At 41.5% G+C, this 16,447-nt stretch overlaps 1 pseudogene; it reads left to right on the top strand.

Moving 5' to 3' along the window:
* The first annotated feature begins 2,187 nt into the window (after positions 1–2,187).
* Positions 2,188–2,587, top strand: LOC123802627 (U6 snRNA-associated Sm-like protein LSm1 pseudogene; annotated as a pseudogene).
* Positions 2,588–16,447: the final 13,860 nt, after the last annotated feature.

The following is a 16,447-nucleotide window of genomic DNA, read 5'->3' as shown; positions in this document are numbered from 1 at the left end:
ATTCTCAACACACTTTATTTAAAGGGTCTGAGGCTCGCCCACAAAGCTGTGAGCTCTACAAGGTCAGAGACATTACCTGTCTTGTTCACTGCTCTATCCATTAGCACAGAACTTGGCTAGGGGACCAAGTAGGGCCTCACCAAATATGTATTGACTGAATGAATAAAAGAGCGAATGAATTCTGTCTCCTTCAGGAGGTGCTAAAGGAAATGAAGGCAAATGTGTTTCGGTGGTGCTTATATCATACACATAGGAAGGGAAAAGACGTTTGAAGTACGGTTTTTAGCAACTCAGTTAGTTGGGATGTAAACAAGAAACAGCAAGCCCTCCAAGTATTCGTGCACAGGGTATTTCGTAAGACTGAGCCGTGTTCCACGTGACAGAGAGGCTGGGAAGGCAGCGGCGGATGGTAAGGTGCCCTAGAGATGAGTGCAACAGGAAACGACTGTCATCCTTCAGCTGGAGGGAAAAGAAGAGCCACAGGGTTACCTGAGCCGGGGGAGGGGGTCACTCAGCAGAGGCTGAGAACCACAGTAAGTCAATCGCTGAGAAGCTGGGGCCGTGGAACTTGCAGGCTCTGCCAAGGACTCGATCAACTCAAGGCAAAGGGGAAAAAAGAGAAATGCGGTGGCTTCTCACTTCTTCTTGCCTTCAATCTTCCTTCAGAGCCTCTCTTTAACCAAACCCAAGAGGAGCCTTCTGTCAGGGGAGCCCGGATAAACAGCCAGCACAGGTCAGCATTCCCCGATAGAGAGCTGGGCAGGGGAGGGAGGAAACAGGCTCTGGGGAAGCACAGGGACTAATCCTACACAAGATGTTAAAACTATCTCTGGGCAAAGGAAGGGTTAATCTTCTTTATTTATTTCTTACAAGATGGCAGATTCCAAAGAACAGGAGAGAGACGTTTGATTTGGAACAAGCCTGAAAAGCAACCACCTCTCGATGTGGAATTCCTGGGTGAGATAGTTGAACGGTGCAGGTTTTGGGGGGCTGGGTGTAATGTGCGATCTTTTCTTTCATTCAGTCATTCACACAAGGGTGTGGCTCCCAGGGAGACCCACTACCCAGGGCCCCCAGGCCCCAAAGAAAATGGTCCCTCAACCGAGAGGCTAGATGACTTAGGAGAGTGAGTTCTATGGTCTAAGGATCCACTGTTCAGATCAGTCTAAGTGTTCGACTATTCCACAAAGGATTCCCCACACCAAAGCATAGAAGACACATTGACCACCAGAGCTGCAAGGACCCTGTGAGCCTGCCTGGTCCTATCCCACTTCCCACCCCTACCTCATATTCTAAATAAAGTAATTGAGGGCTGGGGGTTGAAAGAGGCTTCGAACATGGTCATATTGCAACATAACAACAGAGTCAGAATATCACCTCAGGTCAGGATTCCCAGAGGGGCCAAAGGAGGCATGATGTATAGTGAGAATGTGTGTGTGTGTGTGTGTGTGTGTGTGTGTGTGTGTGTGTGTGTACCTTTGAAATGGAATGCCTCACAACAATATAAAATGAAAAATGGTAACTATTTCATATAGAAACAGTGTTGAGGTAAACTGAGTGATCTGATTGAGAATGATCATACTTGGCACATTAATCTCTATTTTAAAATACAAAATAGTTTGGGGCACCTGGGTGCCTCAGTCGGTTAAGCAAAATCCGGCTCTGGATTTTGGCTCAGGTCATGGTCTCAGGGTCGTGAGATCAAGCCCCACCTCAGGCTCTGTGCCCACCTTGGGCTCCACACTCAGCCACGAGTCTGCTGGTCCCTCCCCTTCTGCTACTCTCTCTCTCTAATAAATAAATAAATAAATAAAATCTTAAAAAAATATAAAATAGTTAATACTTACAAATTACATTCAATAGAGTTTAATAATTTATTTTTGAAGGTGTTGAAGAAGCCAAAAGACCTTGCCAGCCCTCAGTTGGGATGTCTCAAAAAAACGCAGGAGATAGAGCTAAATGTGCAATGGCCCTGGGACATGTCCTGGAAACCACTTTTAAAAACAAATCTCTAGAGGAGTTTCCATCAGAGCTCAGCTGCCGAGAGCCAGGACAAACATGCTGTTCCTGGTCTGGGTTCTGGGTTCCTGTCCGGGTCCTGCCTAGGCACGACTACAGTGGAAGGAAGGAGGTGTTGGGCTCGCTGGCCCACCACTGCTATACACTGCAGCCCTAGCTCAGCTCAGAATGAATGCTACACCCGGTGCCGCCAGCCTCATCGAGGACATCGACAAGAAGAACTTGGTCCTGATTCAAGATGGAAGGACGCTTACCGATTTTATAAGAAGCATTGATCAATTTGCTAATTTAGTGCTACATCAGACTGTGAAGCCTATTCGTGTGGGCAAAAAATACAGTGATATACCTCAAGGGATTTTTGTGGTCGGAGGAGGAACTGTGGTCCTACTAGGAGAAATAGCTTAGAAAGGAGAATGACACACCCCACCAGCAACCGCCCGTTGAAGAAATCCTAGAAGAACAAAGGGTAGAACAGCAGACCAATTTAAAGGCTGAGAAGCTGGAAGTTCAAGCTCTGGAGGATCGGGGTCTCTCCATTCCTCAAGCAGATACTGTTGACAAGGATTAGGTTGGTTGCTCAGAGGCCATTGCTCCTGGGGAGCAGGGGCTGTCACTGAACAAAAGTGACCTCCTGGTCACCTCACACATTTGACTAGACACTGTAGTTTTGAAAAGTCATTTTTATTTTGAATTCTTTCACACGTGCAATATGAAGAAATCACATGTCTTTTTTTTTTTTTCTCATTAGAGGCAAAATCATTGTTCAAAAAACAGTGGCATAGTCTCCTTTCACACATCACTGTGGAGCCAGCAACTACTTTAGATTGCTCTTCTTGTCCCAAATTAGCGTTTACAAGAGGCATTCTTCATTTATTTGTAAATAAAATATGAATCTCAAAACTCAAAAAAGACTAAACAAACAAACAAATAAATCTGTGGAGACTTTGGCCAAAAGTAACTATAAAAGCTAAATACATTGTATAAAATATCTGTTAAAAGTCATCAGAGTAAAAGCAGCCAGGACTTTAGAGGCCAAGATTCTGGAGAAAAGGGAAATGCAGTGAGTAAAACCTAAATTTCCTTCATGTTTTCCCTTCTAGGCATTTCCCAGTTCTCAAGGGGTATCAATGAGATAGAGGAGAAACATTGGTCTAGAACCGTAGTAGCCAAGGTGGTCTGAGAAGCCAAAAATTGAAGGGAAAATCTACCAAAGCAGCCAGAACATAGGGAACTCTTATCCTGGAAAAAGAGCCTAAATAGAAATAAGCCAGGCATTCTGCATTTGATCTCCCCTCAAGGAATTTTTTCATTCCTAAGCTTTCCACATGATAGGCAAGCAGCCAAGAAACTAAGCAGTAAACAGCTTCTAAAAGGTTGAAAAACCAGTCAGAGTTTGAGCAGTCTCAAAGTGCTAGGGAGCAAAAATATTGATGTTCAGGGCCCACCAAGGAAGAGATATTTCAGTAAATAACCTAGGTTTTTACTGAGGCAGATAAAGGATTATATCCTAAGAGACGAGATAAACCAGGCAGAGACCAGCCCTCACAAAGCCTAAAATCTAACTTCAAAATATCTCAATTCCTGGCAGGATCAAGGTGTTCTGCCTGCTAGGAAAAAAAAATCCTCTCCAAAGGAAGGTAAAATTATTCAGAGCCTCAACAATTCTTCATTCCCAATATCCAGTATTCAATCAAAATGTATGTAGCATGCTAGGTAATAAAACCAAATTAAAAAGAGAGGGAGAGAGAGAGAGAGAGAGAGACTATAGAAAAACATATAGGTGACCTAGATACTGTAGTTATCAAAGACTATAAACCTAAGATTAATATGTTCAAACAAATAGATGGAAAGATAGAAACCTGGAATCTATTCTAAAAGAAGCAAACAAAAATTCTAGGACTGAGAAATATGATAACTAAAATTAAGAATTCAATAAATAAGTAATAGATAGGTTTAACAGCAGATTAGACACAACAGAAAGGAGGATTAGTAAATTGGAAAATAGGTCAGTAGAAAAATAATCAAATTGAAACAGAAGAAAAAAGATTAAACACACGTACAGATATCTACACAAAAAGAGAGACAGAGAAAGAAAAAGAAACAGGGAAAAGAGCATAAGAGACACAGTGAAAAGAACCAACATATGTGGAATTTGAATCCCAGAAGAGAGGAAGTGGACCAGAATCAGTATTTGAAGAGATAAAGACTGAGAATATGCAAATTCAAGTAGCACCGACAAACTCAAACACATAAAACCAAAGAAAAGCACACAAAGGCACATTATGCTAAAGTTTCAAAAAAATAAAGATAAAAAGAAAAATCTTAAAATAGCCAGAGGAGAAAAAAAAATTCAATAGGAATTTATTCAATAAGACCCACTCTGCACAAACAATAGAAGCCAGAAGCCAATAGAATGACAGAGCTAAAAGGCTGAGGGTGGAAAGAAGTAACTGTCAGTCTAGAATTCTACCTCCACTGGAAATACCCTTAAAAATGAAGACAAACAAAAATTTGAGCCAAGAAAATGTATTGTCAACAGACGCACATTAAAAGAAATACTAAAGGAGGTTATTCTAATAACATGATCCTACTTGGAAGAATAGTAGTGCAGAAAGCAATAGAGAGCACCAGAAATGTGAAATAGAAGAGCAAATCAAAATGAGTATTAACTCACAAAAGCAGTAAAAATAATCAGGTCTTGGGGGATTTCAAATACATAGAGAAGTAAAATACATGACCAAAATAGCACAAAAGGAAGAATGGAGTTGGGTAATAAGGTGTTGTAAGGTCCATGTATTGTCCAGGAAGTAGTAAAATTATTAATTGAAGAACAGATTCTGGGAAGGCATATGGTATATCTTTAGCAGACTTTGGCAAACTATCACCCACACCCAAATCCAGCCCACAGCCTATTTTATACAGCTTGAGAGCTAAGAATGGTTTTGCATTTTTAGAGAATAGTTGAAGAAGAAGGTGGTGGGAAAGGAGGAGGGGGAAGAGGGAGTCAGAGGCTGTGCATGTCCTTCTACACCTAAAATATTTACTATCTGTCTCTGCACAGAAAAAAAAAAAGTATGCCAACCCCTGCCCTAGGGTAACACTAAATAAATAATAAAAGAATTTATAACTAACACACTGAGAGAGGAAGGAATAAGAATAATGAAAAGCACTTTTTTCAAAGAAGGCAGTGGAAAAGAAAAGAACAAAAACCAGATCGAGCAAATTTAAAACAAATAAGATGATAGAATTAACACCAAAAAGTCAGGAATTTGTTAGATGTAAGTGGACTCAATTATCCAACTAAAATTAAAATACTGTCAGATTGGAAAAAACAACACAAAACAGCAAGACCCAAGTATATGCTGCTTACGGCAGATGGACACATAAATGTTGAAAGTCAATATGCCACAGAAACACTAATGGAAAGAAAGCTGGCTTATCTATACTGTTATCAGACAAAGCAAGACTTTAAGGCAAGAAGTATTCCCAGAGATAGTGTGGAGCATTTCACAATAACAAAAATTCAATTCAGCAGAAAGATTTAATAATCTGTAATGTGTATGCATCTAAAAACAAAACTTAAAACATGCAAAGCCCAAACAGACAGAACTAAAATGAAAAACAAGTAAATCCAATAGCATAGTTGAAGATTTCAAATCCATTTTCAGCAACTGATAGACTAATCAGACAATGAATCAGTAGAGATAAAGAGAACTTCAATAACATGGGAAACAAACTTGACCTTGTTGGCATAGGTAGAACGCTGAACCCAACAAGAGCAGGATGACATTATTTTCAAGTGTGCATGGGATATTTAACAAAATAAGCCATATTCTGAATCATAATGCAGATTTCAATAAATTGCAAAGGGTTGAAATTTAAACAGAGTATGTCCTCTTAGTAGAATGGGGGAAAAAATCCTAGAGATCAGTATGAAACACTTTAAAAATCCTCAAATGCTTGGAAATTACTAAATAACACTTCTAAATAACCCATGATCCAAAACCAAATCAGAAATTAGAAATCTCCATGGAAATTAGAAAATACTCTGAACTGGATAATAATGAGGAAGCAACATGTCAAAAATTTGTAGCACAGCCTTCAACTAGGCTTAAGAGAACAATTTATACCCTTAAATGTATATTGTAGAAAAAAAAATAGCAGAAAAGTAGTGATCTAATGCCTACCTCAAGGAGTTAGAAAAGAATACCAAATTTAAGGCAAATAAACTAGAAGGAAATAAATAATAAAGATATAAGGAAAAAATGAAATAGAAAAAATACAGAGTAGAGAAAAAACAACAAATCCAAAATTGGTTCTTTGAAAAGACTAATAAAATTTACAAATCTCTAGAAAGATTGATCAAGGAGAAAAAGGAACACATTATTAACATCACTAATGAAAAAAGGTGTCATCACTAGAAAGTCATACAAATATCAAAGAGGCAATGAGAAGATGTTATGAATAACTTTGTGCCAATAAATTTTATAATTTAGAGGAAATGGACAAATTCTGTTTTAAAAAAATCACAACCTGAAAGTATTGACTCTAGAAGAATTAGAAAGTCTTAATTATCCTATCTACTAAAACTAAACATTGCATTCCCTTGACCTAGCAACTCTACTCTGATATGCCTACCTAGATGCATGAAAAGATGTGTGAAAAATGTTCATAGGGACACTATTTCTACTAGATAAAAACTAGAAACTATCCAAATGTCCCTCAATAGTAGAAAGGCTAACTACCTCATGGTGTAGTCATACAGTGGAATATTATATACAACAGTCTAAAAACTGAACTCTTGCTATAGGCAACAACATGGATGAACTTCACAGACACTAATGTTGAGTGAAAAAAGTCAGATACAAAAAGATACATACATCCTCCTTTATCTGCAGGTGATATGTTCCAAGACCCCCAGCGGACGCCTGAAACCATGGATAGTACCAAACCTACATACAGTATGTTTTTTTCCTGTACATACATAATAAAAAGTTATGTGAATGTGGTCTCTCTCTCTCTCTCTCACATACACATACACACAATACAAAATAGCTTATTGTATTGTACTCACCCTTCCTCTTGTGAAGATTGATACGGGATGATAAAATGACTACATGATGAGATGAAGTGAGGGGGGATGTAGGCGTTATGATGTAGCATTCAGCTATTACTGACCTTCTAACTCTATGTCAGAAGGATTACCTGCTTCCAGACCCCAGTTGACCATAGGTATCTGAAACCACAGAAAGGAAAGCCTCGGAAAGCAAAACCATGGATAAGTGGGGAAGGGGGGTGTCTACGGAACTGTGTGATTCCATTTATATGACAACACAAATCTATTTTCAATAGAACACAGATGTTGACTACTCTATGGAGATAATGCTGGGCAGGACATACAGGAGGCTTTAGGAGAGTGTGCAGTGTTCTCTATCTTGATCAGAGTATATTCACTAGGTAAAAATGTATCAGGAGCCGTCCTGGATATTGTGCACTTCTCTGAATGTATAATGACTTCACTTTTTAAACTTACAAATAAATACTAAGTAAGTCTCTGATGCAATGTTGTTTCTGGGCATTTGTCTCTTTCTAACAAAAATCAGACAGCAGTATAATATTTAACCCCCAATATACTCTCACAAATAGAACTTGAGAGCATGTTAAGAGCTTCCAACCTAAGATCATGCTTTTCTTATACCTTTATTGGAAAAATGATTTCTCTTCTGCTTGGAAATAAACAATTCTCTATATTTGATGGATCTACAGCATAAGGACAGAATGTAAGATTAGAAGAAAAGGGGTTTACCCATCCTATAAGCTCCATCAGATGGATCAGCCCATGAAAGGAAAGGCATACTTAATGGAGGGGCAAGCAACCGATTCTGAATTTTCTAACTAGTGGGCCTGCAAAAATGGGTACTTAAAATGGAACCATCTGAGAATTCACTATTCAACGTACTCTTCACCCCTAAAGGATTGGATGGATGACTGAATGGTGCCTTTCAGACCAGAGGGGTGGTCACTTCTGCAAAGCAAGGGGATTCACCAGACAAGTCCTTCCACAAAACAGGGATTTCCAGAGAGGAAAGAAAATCTCACTGGAAACAAATTAAAAAGGTAAAAAGATAAAGTTGTTTTTGCCATGGTAACTAAGGTTTGCCCATACCTAGATTTATTTCGTTGACTGAAGTGGTTTTGTGGGTGTAAGTGAATTTTGAAGAGCAAATTAAAAAGACTTTTTATAAGTCCCAGTAGACAACAACATAGTATTAGCTAATGGCACTTGCCATCTCTAAAATAACTACTTTTGTAATAATCTGTTTATTAATGAAGTGATCTACAAAGTGGATAATGGTTTCTTAAGATTTCAGGCACAGGGATTCTTCCTTCCAGTTCATTTTGCTTTTTTTTTTTTTTTTTTTTTTGGCAAAAATACACCATGAAGTAACTCAAAATTTGCTGACAGATTTTAAGTACAATAATTTCAGAAATGCATGTACAAGCAGGTTGAATAAACCCGTATTTCTTGTATTGTGCCCTTAAATTATTCCCTCTGGTGATGGAAATGTTCTAAAATTGCTTGTGTTGATGGTTGCACATCTCTGTAAATTTACTAAAATTGATTGAATTGCGCACTTAAAATGGGTAAATGTTATGGTCTATAAATTATAACCCAATAAAGCTGTTTGGGGGGGAAAGCAAAAAATAAAATAAAATTAACTGAACATTTAAAAAATTATTTCCTGTTTCCACTCTTTTGTCAGAGGAATGTTGAGTGTTGAGAAGGGAACATTCTGGGGAAAGATGGCAACTATACAAAAGGTAAATGCAAGATGGAGAAAAGAAGATCCAAGAGTCCTAGTGGACCACAAGCTAAGCAAAGAACACAAGTTAGCAGCAGAATGTGACTTTTAAGAGATCAAGCCTCCTGTTGAGAAATGTTTTAAAAGCAGCATTCTCCTGTCTGGCAGGAAAACGATCTTGGGTACTCCCAAACTTAGCACTTCCTCACTTGCTACTCCTGCTACTTCCTCTTATCTTCATTAATTACCATCTTGTTTATTCCTTATGTTGTCTGGTAAAGGTTAACACCCACAGGCATGTGGACTTGCCCTCTCTGAGGGCAGGAACTGTGCTGTAATCCTCCTTGTATCCAGGGTCAGTGAAAACCCCAGCCAGTGCCAGGCACAAAATAGGTACTTAGTAAAGGCAGTTTCTGCCCTTCCAGCCTAGTGTATAAACAAGTTGTCCAAAACCTTTCCTTCTAGACTCTAAGGTGCCCAGTCAATACCACTCTTCTAGTTTGATGAAAGTTGCCATAGTACTGCCGTGTGATCTAGAAACAACCTGCCCGGAGGGCCAGCTGGGTTCCAGAAGTTGAACAGGAGCTGAATTCCACCAACTGAAGGCCCTTTCCTTCTCTGTAGCCATCCAGCCACTGCTCAGAGTTCACAGCCTCCACCCCCAGCCAAGCCCTTCCTGCACCCTGTGGACTCTTTTTCTGGAAAACAGTTCCTGGTGTCATTAGGGGCCCCCTCCCCAACAGGTGCCCGAGGCCTCTCTCCAGAGAGGCTGGGCTCAGTTCACACCCAACTCAGCTCCCACCCAGGGCCCAGGCCAGCCCAGGCGAGCACAGTGAGAAGTGGGCTACAGGTGGAGCTCTTAGGGTCAACAGGGAGCATGCTGGAAGGATGAGCAGAGAAAGACATGACATGCTCATCGCCACATTCATTGTCCCAGAGCAGCAGCTAGTGGCAGAGCCAGGATGAGAACCCAGGGCCCTCGACTTTGGGCCCAGTCTCTGCCTTGGGTTGGTCAGGTGACCTGAAGCACAGCTCTGAGCCTTGGGGTCTCATCTGTAAACAGGGCACTGGCTTGTCTCTCAGCTTTGCCGTGGGGCAGACAAGGCTGTGGATGTTCAGATGCTGGAAGAAATATCCCAGCACAGAAGGTCTGAGCAGGAGACACCCCCACTGCCCACCTCTGCAGGGCCTGAGTGCCAGTTTCGGGGGGAGCAGGTTTCAACCATTTACACCTGCCCTGGGACCTAAATGCCACTGTCACAATGCTGCTCCCCCTGCCTTGCTGAATCACTAGGTTTTTAACCTGTGTTTCTGGGAATCTCTTTATACTCTGCCTGACAATGCTGTTACTTTGGGTTAAAAACAAACTTTTGCAGCTGCGTAACCTTTAGTCGACAAAGATTGTCAGATCTGAATTCAGAAAATAACACTGTTCCAAACTCCTGTAGCTGAGAAAGCCCAAGGTGACAAAATCCAGGAGGGGGAATTGCTGTGAGCTGGGGATGCTGAGGGGAAAGCAAGGGAGGCTAGTTACATTTCATACTAGCTGGAAATGTCTGACTTATGTGACATTTTGGAAAAACAAGCTGCAATAATGTCACCACTAAATTAACACCATTAAAGAAAAGTGATTATTAGTGCTAAGAATTATGGGCTCTAAGAATAATGCTCTGTGCAGTACAGCATCCGAGTGGTTAAAACCCCAACTTCTAGAATCAGCACCCAGTTCGAATCTCCACCACCCTGTTTTACCCTGGCGTGGTGTATCACTCAACCTTCCCGCAGCTCTGATTCTCCATCTGTTAAGTGGAAATAATGCCCAAATCATCAAGCTAGCGAGGGGACAAATTCAATGAGACAATATATAAAGGGCTTGTATTGACAGAAAAACAACTGCCCTCCCAAGATATTATTGTCCCATTCCCCCAAACCCATGAATATAGTCGCTTACATGGCAAAAGGAACTTTACAGGTACGACTAAGCTAAGGACCCGGAGATGGGGAGTTGAATTTAGATTATGTGGGTGAGCCCAATATAATGTAACCACAAGGGTCTTTCAGAGAGGGAGGCAAGAGGACCAAGATTGGAAGAGATACGACACCAGAAGCAGAGAGAAAGAGATAGAAGGGCAGAGAGTTGCAGATGCTACACTGACTTTGGAGATGCAGGAAGGGGCCAAAAGCCAAGCAAGGCAGACGGGCTCCTGAAGCCAACAAAGGCAAAAGAAAGGATCCTCCCCTGGAGCTTCCAGAAGGAACATAGCCCTACAGACACCTTGATTTTGGACTTCTGACCTCCAGAACGGAGAGATAATACATTTGTATTGTTTCAAGCCACTAATTTAGTAGTAATTTGTTACAGCAGCAAAAGGAAACCAATACAAGGCTTTTGAGCCTACTTAGCACTGGGCCTGGCACATTTTAAGTTCCCAAAAAATGACAGCTGGTAATAGTAGCTACTAGCATGTGGAGGGACTTTCATGATTTTTTTGTGGCCAAACACCCTTCATTCCTTCCATGATGTCCCGCGGAGGGACTTTCTCTCTCCACTTGGTCATGTCCATCGACAGGCGCTCCTACCTCCCAAGCAGCCCTCCCTTGGGAGCACTGTGCGATGGCTGCAGGGAGTTCATTCTCACACGGACCTTCAATCTGCCCATCAGACCCCTGTGAAATCTGCCTGGGCCCCTCTGCTCCTGACATCCTTCAGATAACCACACACAGGTCTCAGCTAAGCCCAGAGGCCTCACGGCTAACCTCTGAGTCCATTCTGGGCTGTGAGCAGCTGAACCACACTGCTGCGTAGTACCACATTTCTGTATCTTTCCCTCAAACTGCAGCTACTGCATCTTTTAGCCCCAAACTCATGCAGGGGACTGTTTGGACCCACATGCTCAATCCTACCATTTGTCTGGTTCATCTCCTATCTTGGTACTCGAGCCTATTTTGGGGCCTTGTTATGCAACTAATGTATTCCCTATATGTCATCTAAAGATTGGTTAAGTATTCACTAAGTCATCTATGTCTGCATCACTAGTAAAAATATCAGATGGAACCATGACTGTGGCCTTTCACTAGAAATTTACTTTTGCTCTGACATAGATCAGCATCTTTGGGTATGGCCATAAAACAATTTTAAATTCACCTACTACGCATACCAGTCTGAAGTTACAATTACTTTGTCTTGTGCACAGATTTCTCATGAGATTCCTTGACAAGTTCTGAGCTGAGGTATGCTTTGCTTCTACCATAACTAACACAATTCCCTGACATGACAATCTAGCAAGCCTATCACAAAACTGGGAATATAGTTACCTTGTTGTGGCTTGCTCTTAAAGAAGCCACATGGGCTTCTAGAGAATTCCCCATTTTTCATGTGCTCACAAATCAACCTTAAATAATCAACTGAATGAGGTGGATAGGATATCCCCGCTTTTGTCGTTTGCAGAGTCATTCCCCCTCCCCATTAAGAAAAGCTACATTTTCCCATCTCAAGTGTTCCATTTTCTCTCCCAGTCTCCATGTTTCTTAAATATTATCAGCAGAGACTCCACAGCATCGGTGGTGAGCCCTCTACTCCCTGGAGTGTAATTTGTCCTGGCCAAGAGACTTGAGCTCATTTACAGCAGGTTGGTGCTTGTTATAATCTCTTTAGTCATCTTGAACTTCAATTTTCTCTTACCACAGTTTTCTTTTTCTTTTTAGTCAGTGGATTGCTCACCTTGGCAAAGAAGAAGGAGGTAAAATTCTGCTTTCTCACTGCCATTCTAAAATGCAAATAGCGCCATGTTACTTGGTCTGCCACTCATGGGTGGCAGGTTCCTCTTTGCCCTGCAGCAGTGATTCTCAAACTTCTCTGGGGTACTTGTTAAAAAGGCAGATTCTTCAGAGAATTCCTCTCTCAGAAGCCGAGGCAATTGCTATATTAGTAAGGGTAACACTAGCTGCAAAAACAAACAAACCCCCAAATTTACAACTGCTCAGACATGATAGAATTTTGTTTCTTATTCTCTTGAAACTCAAATATTGCTGTTTCAGATCAGTGGGTGGCCCTCTCTAAACAATATTACAGAGACCCAGGGCTTCCTCAATGTTGTTATTCCGCCATCCCCCAACATGTGCCTTCCAAGATCCCTGTGCTCGCCTGCATCAACATGGAGAAAAGGAAAAGGTAATGGAGAACATTCAGGGCACATCTTAATGGGTCAGGTCTGGAAATGGCACATATTACCTCCATTCATATTCCATTGACATGAGTGCACCTAACTGTAAAGACTGAGAAAGAGAGTCTAAATGCAAAGGAGGCTGGGAAATGTAGTCCAACTGCAAAGGAAGCTGGGAAATGTAGTCTAGCCTAGGAAGAAAAGAAAACCGTTAAGGTTAACAATCTGCTGGTGTGGACATAGGATTGGACTCAGGGGGGCGGGGGTGGTCTGCATTTTCACAAGCCTCCCAACTGATCCTGATGTAAGACCCCACTTAGAGCAACACTGCCCCATGCACCCCCCAGTGCAGAGCCTCTCTAACCCCATCTGCACTCTCCACCCTGCTCTAATTTTATGAAACACCAGCAGCTTCCCCACCCTGCCTTGCTTGCACACCTCCGTGCTTGGCAATTCTTTTTCTCCTGCCCTTCCTCCTATTGTTCATTTGGCAAAATCCTGCTCATCCTTCAGGACTCAGCTCAAGTGTAATCTCTTCTGTACAGCCTTCCCTGACCCGCCTGCCCCCAAGTAGCACTGGCACTATCTCTCCTGATGTCCCTGCTGTACCTGCATTGCATCTCATTATGGTACTGATCCCGCTGAATGGCATTTGTTTATATATGTGTCTTCCTGTTAGACTGGGGGATCCTCAAAGGCAGCGACCTTTTCTTAATTATCTTTGTATCCTCAGCACTTGGCACTTTGCCTGGTACATAGTGAGACTCAGTAAGAGTTTGCTTTACAGAAATTTTTAGGATTAGACAACTTCCCACCATCACCGGTCAGGTCCTTTCTTGATTTTCTGCTCATGTCAAATAAGAAAAGCTTTTTTTTGGTTATCCTCACAATTTTGCTGCCCTCAGTAATCAGACTTCACTAGGTCTGCGTGACTCTACTACACTGATGTCCCCTCTCTCCTGTGCAGGCTGTCCTCGAAGGTGAGCTTTCCAACAGCCACTCTGTTTTCATCAACACCCGCTCCCACCGTACCATTTTTTTTCAAGAACGCTTGCCGTTATACATTAAGCATTCTATCAGTAAGAGTTCTTGAGCCATCTTCCCTTTTGGAGTCTCATGTCACGTCCTCTGATTTTATGCGGACCTTCAGAAGCCTGCCTTCTTGAAAGCCAATAAAATATATCCTACCATGCCCACTTGTTCCCTCTCTGGAAATCATGGAAGCTTAGATGATTGCTGTGGTAGTCAGCCTCCAAGATGGCTCCCAGTGATCCCACCTCCTAGTATTCACAGCCTTGGTCCCTTCTCACGTTAAACTTCTGTTGGTCTAGACTGTTCGTCTGAAATTGTTAAAAGACATTGCAGTTTCTGCCTTGTGCTCTCTCATGCGCTCTCTCTCTCTCTCTCTCTCCTCACTTGCTATTCAAGGAGAAACTGGCTGCCATGTCTTGAGGCAGCCCCATAAAGAGTTCCACATGGCCAGGAGCTGAGACCCCCAGCCAACAGCCATGCAAGTGAGCTTGGACGCAAATCCTCCAGCCTTAGCAGAGTCTTGAGATAACTGTAGCCCCAGATGATGTCTTCCTGCAGCCCCATGAGAAATCCTGAGCCAGAACCACCCAGTTATACTACTCCTGGATTCCCGACCCTCAGACACTGGGCAAGATAAAGAATGTTGTTTAAGCTGCTAAGTTTGGGGGAAATTTGTATTTCCATAGCTAACTAATACACTTGGGCTTCTCCCTCTCATTTTAATTGAGCTTCCAGTCTCCATTAGGTCAGACTTCGGTGGTGTGAGAGGTACAACCATCAGCTGGGGATGTCCAGAGCTGACCAGGGCCGGGTACCTGGTGTATGCTTAGGTAATGAAAAGGCATCACACACCATCCAACTTCGATTCTTGTTTTGAGATGTGTGTTCAGAATGAGCCAGCTCTATCCCCCAGCTAGCCATGGATTGTGTCAAATTCCATACTGAAGATAGAGCACCTGCCCCTCTCTCTATGCATCTGCATTAAAATTTTTAGACTCAGGATTCACCAATTTTCACATCCTTTGTTGTTAGCAATATAAGAAACAACTTTAAAAGGAAAGCTAAAGGCTTAAAACGTCTGGCACACAGTGAGTGCTAAAGTAATACCAGATATTGTTGATCTGTTCATCAGCAGTATGTCATTATTTTATAGACTGTCACCCCCAACTAACATCTCTATTGCATTTGAACAACATGTACACATCTACAACCACATGTCGCTTTTGATTCCCAGAAAAAAGAGCTTTGATTATCAGGGTGAGGTCATATCTGCAACCCTTTTAAAATCCTAAGTTCAGTTTAATAGGATTCGTCTGCAGACTGGTATGTAAATATGTCAGGTCCCAGATATCGTGCTGACTCCCTCCAAACCCTCCTAGGTTTCCCTAACCAGCCTCTTCTAATGTTTAAATTCTAGCCGTTTTTAGTGAAATTTTACATTAGCCAGAACTCTCTGGCTACTTTTGAAATTGACCTAAAGCTACACTGACATTATCAAGGGTCTAGACGTTAGCTGGAAGATACTTGTTGCTTTCTAGGAAAATTCACAGCCACCTAAAGGAAACATGTCTGATTGGCAGCCCTTTTCCTGAATCGGCAATAAGTAAATCTATAAAGGATTGAAATGTTTTTTTAATGAAATCGTCGGGTAAATATTTTTCAAAGGTTTAGAAGTAGTGAAAAATGTTAACATAACAGGCCTGTAGTGTTATACTTTTCCACGTTTGTCTCCAAAAGTCTAGAGGAGAAACCTTTTATCTCAACAATGCTACATTCTTCAATTTATAACAGTCTCTGATTTTTAAGTAGTTTCTATTCAAAACATCTTTTATTACCTGATACAAATGTGTCTTCCTTTATACAATCAGGTAACCTAGCTCATGTGCCCTTTTTTCCCTCAGAGAGCCTAATTGTAGAACCCATTCATCTTGTATGCTTCATGCCTCTAACCCCACCTCCTCCCTGGGTTCTGTCTGTTCTATTTCTTTCCTAAATGTCTCCTTTTGCCCCATGTTTTAACCTGTAAGTTGCTCAAGACCTCTTGAAAGTAAGCAGGTGACAAGTCTTAAATAAATAAAAATAAATGAATGTGTTTCTGACCAGTTGGATATGAATGGAATTTCTAATAAATCAGCCACACATTAAATATCAAAGGGGAAAGCTTCACTTAGGGAAGCCCATGCAACCTTTTTGTAATGCAAACCGGCAAGTCCTTCTGTTATATCTTTCTGAATTTTCAAATATCATATTTTCTTACAGCAAGATGCACCTGGACCAGATGGTGATTTTTATCACAGACTTTGGGCTATATTTAAGGCCCTTGGTAAATATTCAGTAGGTACCCTGAGTTCAGGCCCTATTGCCTCTGGTTCCCTGAGGACAGAGTCTCTGGGGCAAATGTGTTGACAACCATGTTTCCACTGGGCATGA

This window comes from Ursus americanus, chromosome 7 (genome assembly GCF_024610735.1).
Source record: "Ursus americanus isolate L20-20 chromosome 7, mUrsAme1.1.p, whole genome shotgun sequence".
Lineage (NCBI taxonomy): Eukaryota > Metazoa > Chordata > Mammalia > Carnivora > Ursidae > Ursus > Ursus americanus.
The sequence above is the reverse complement of the archived record's forward strand: the minus strand, read 5'-3'. Positions and strand labels throughout refer to the sequence as shown.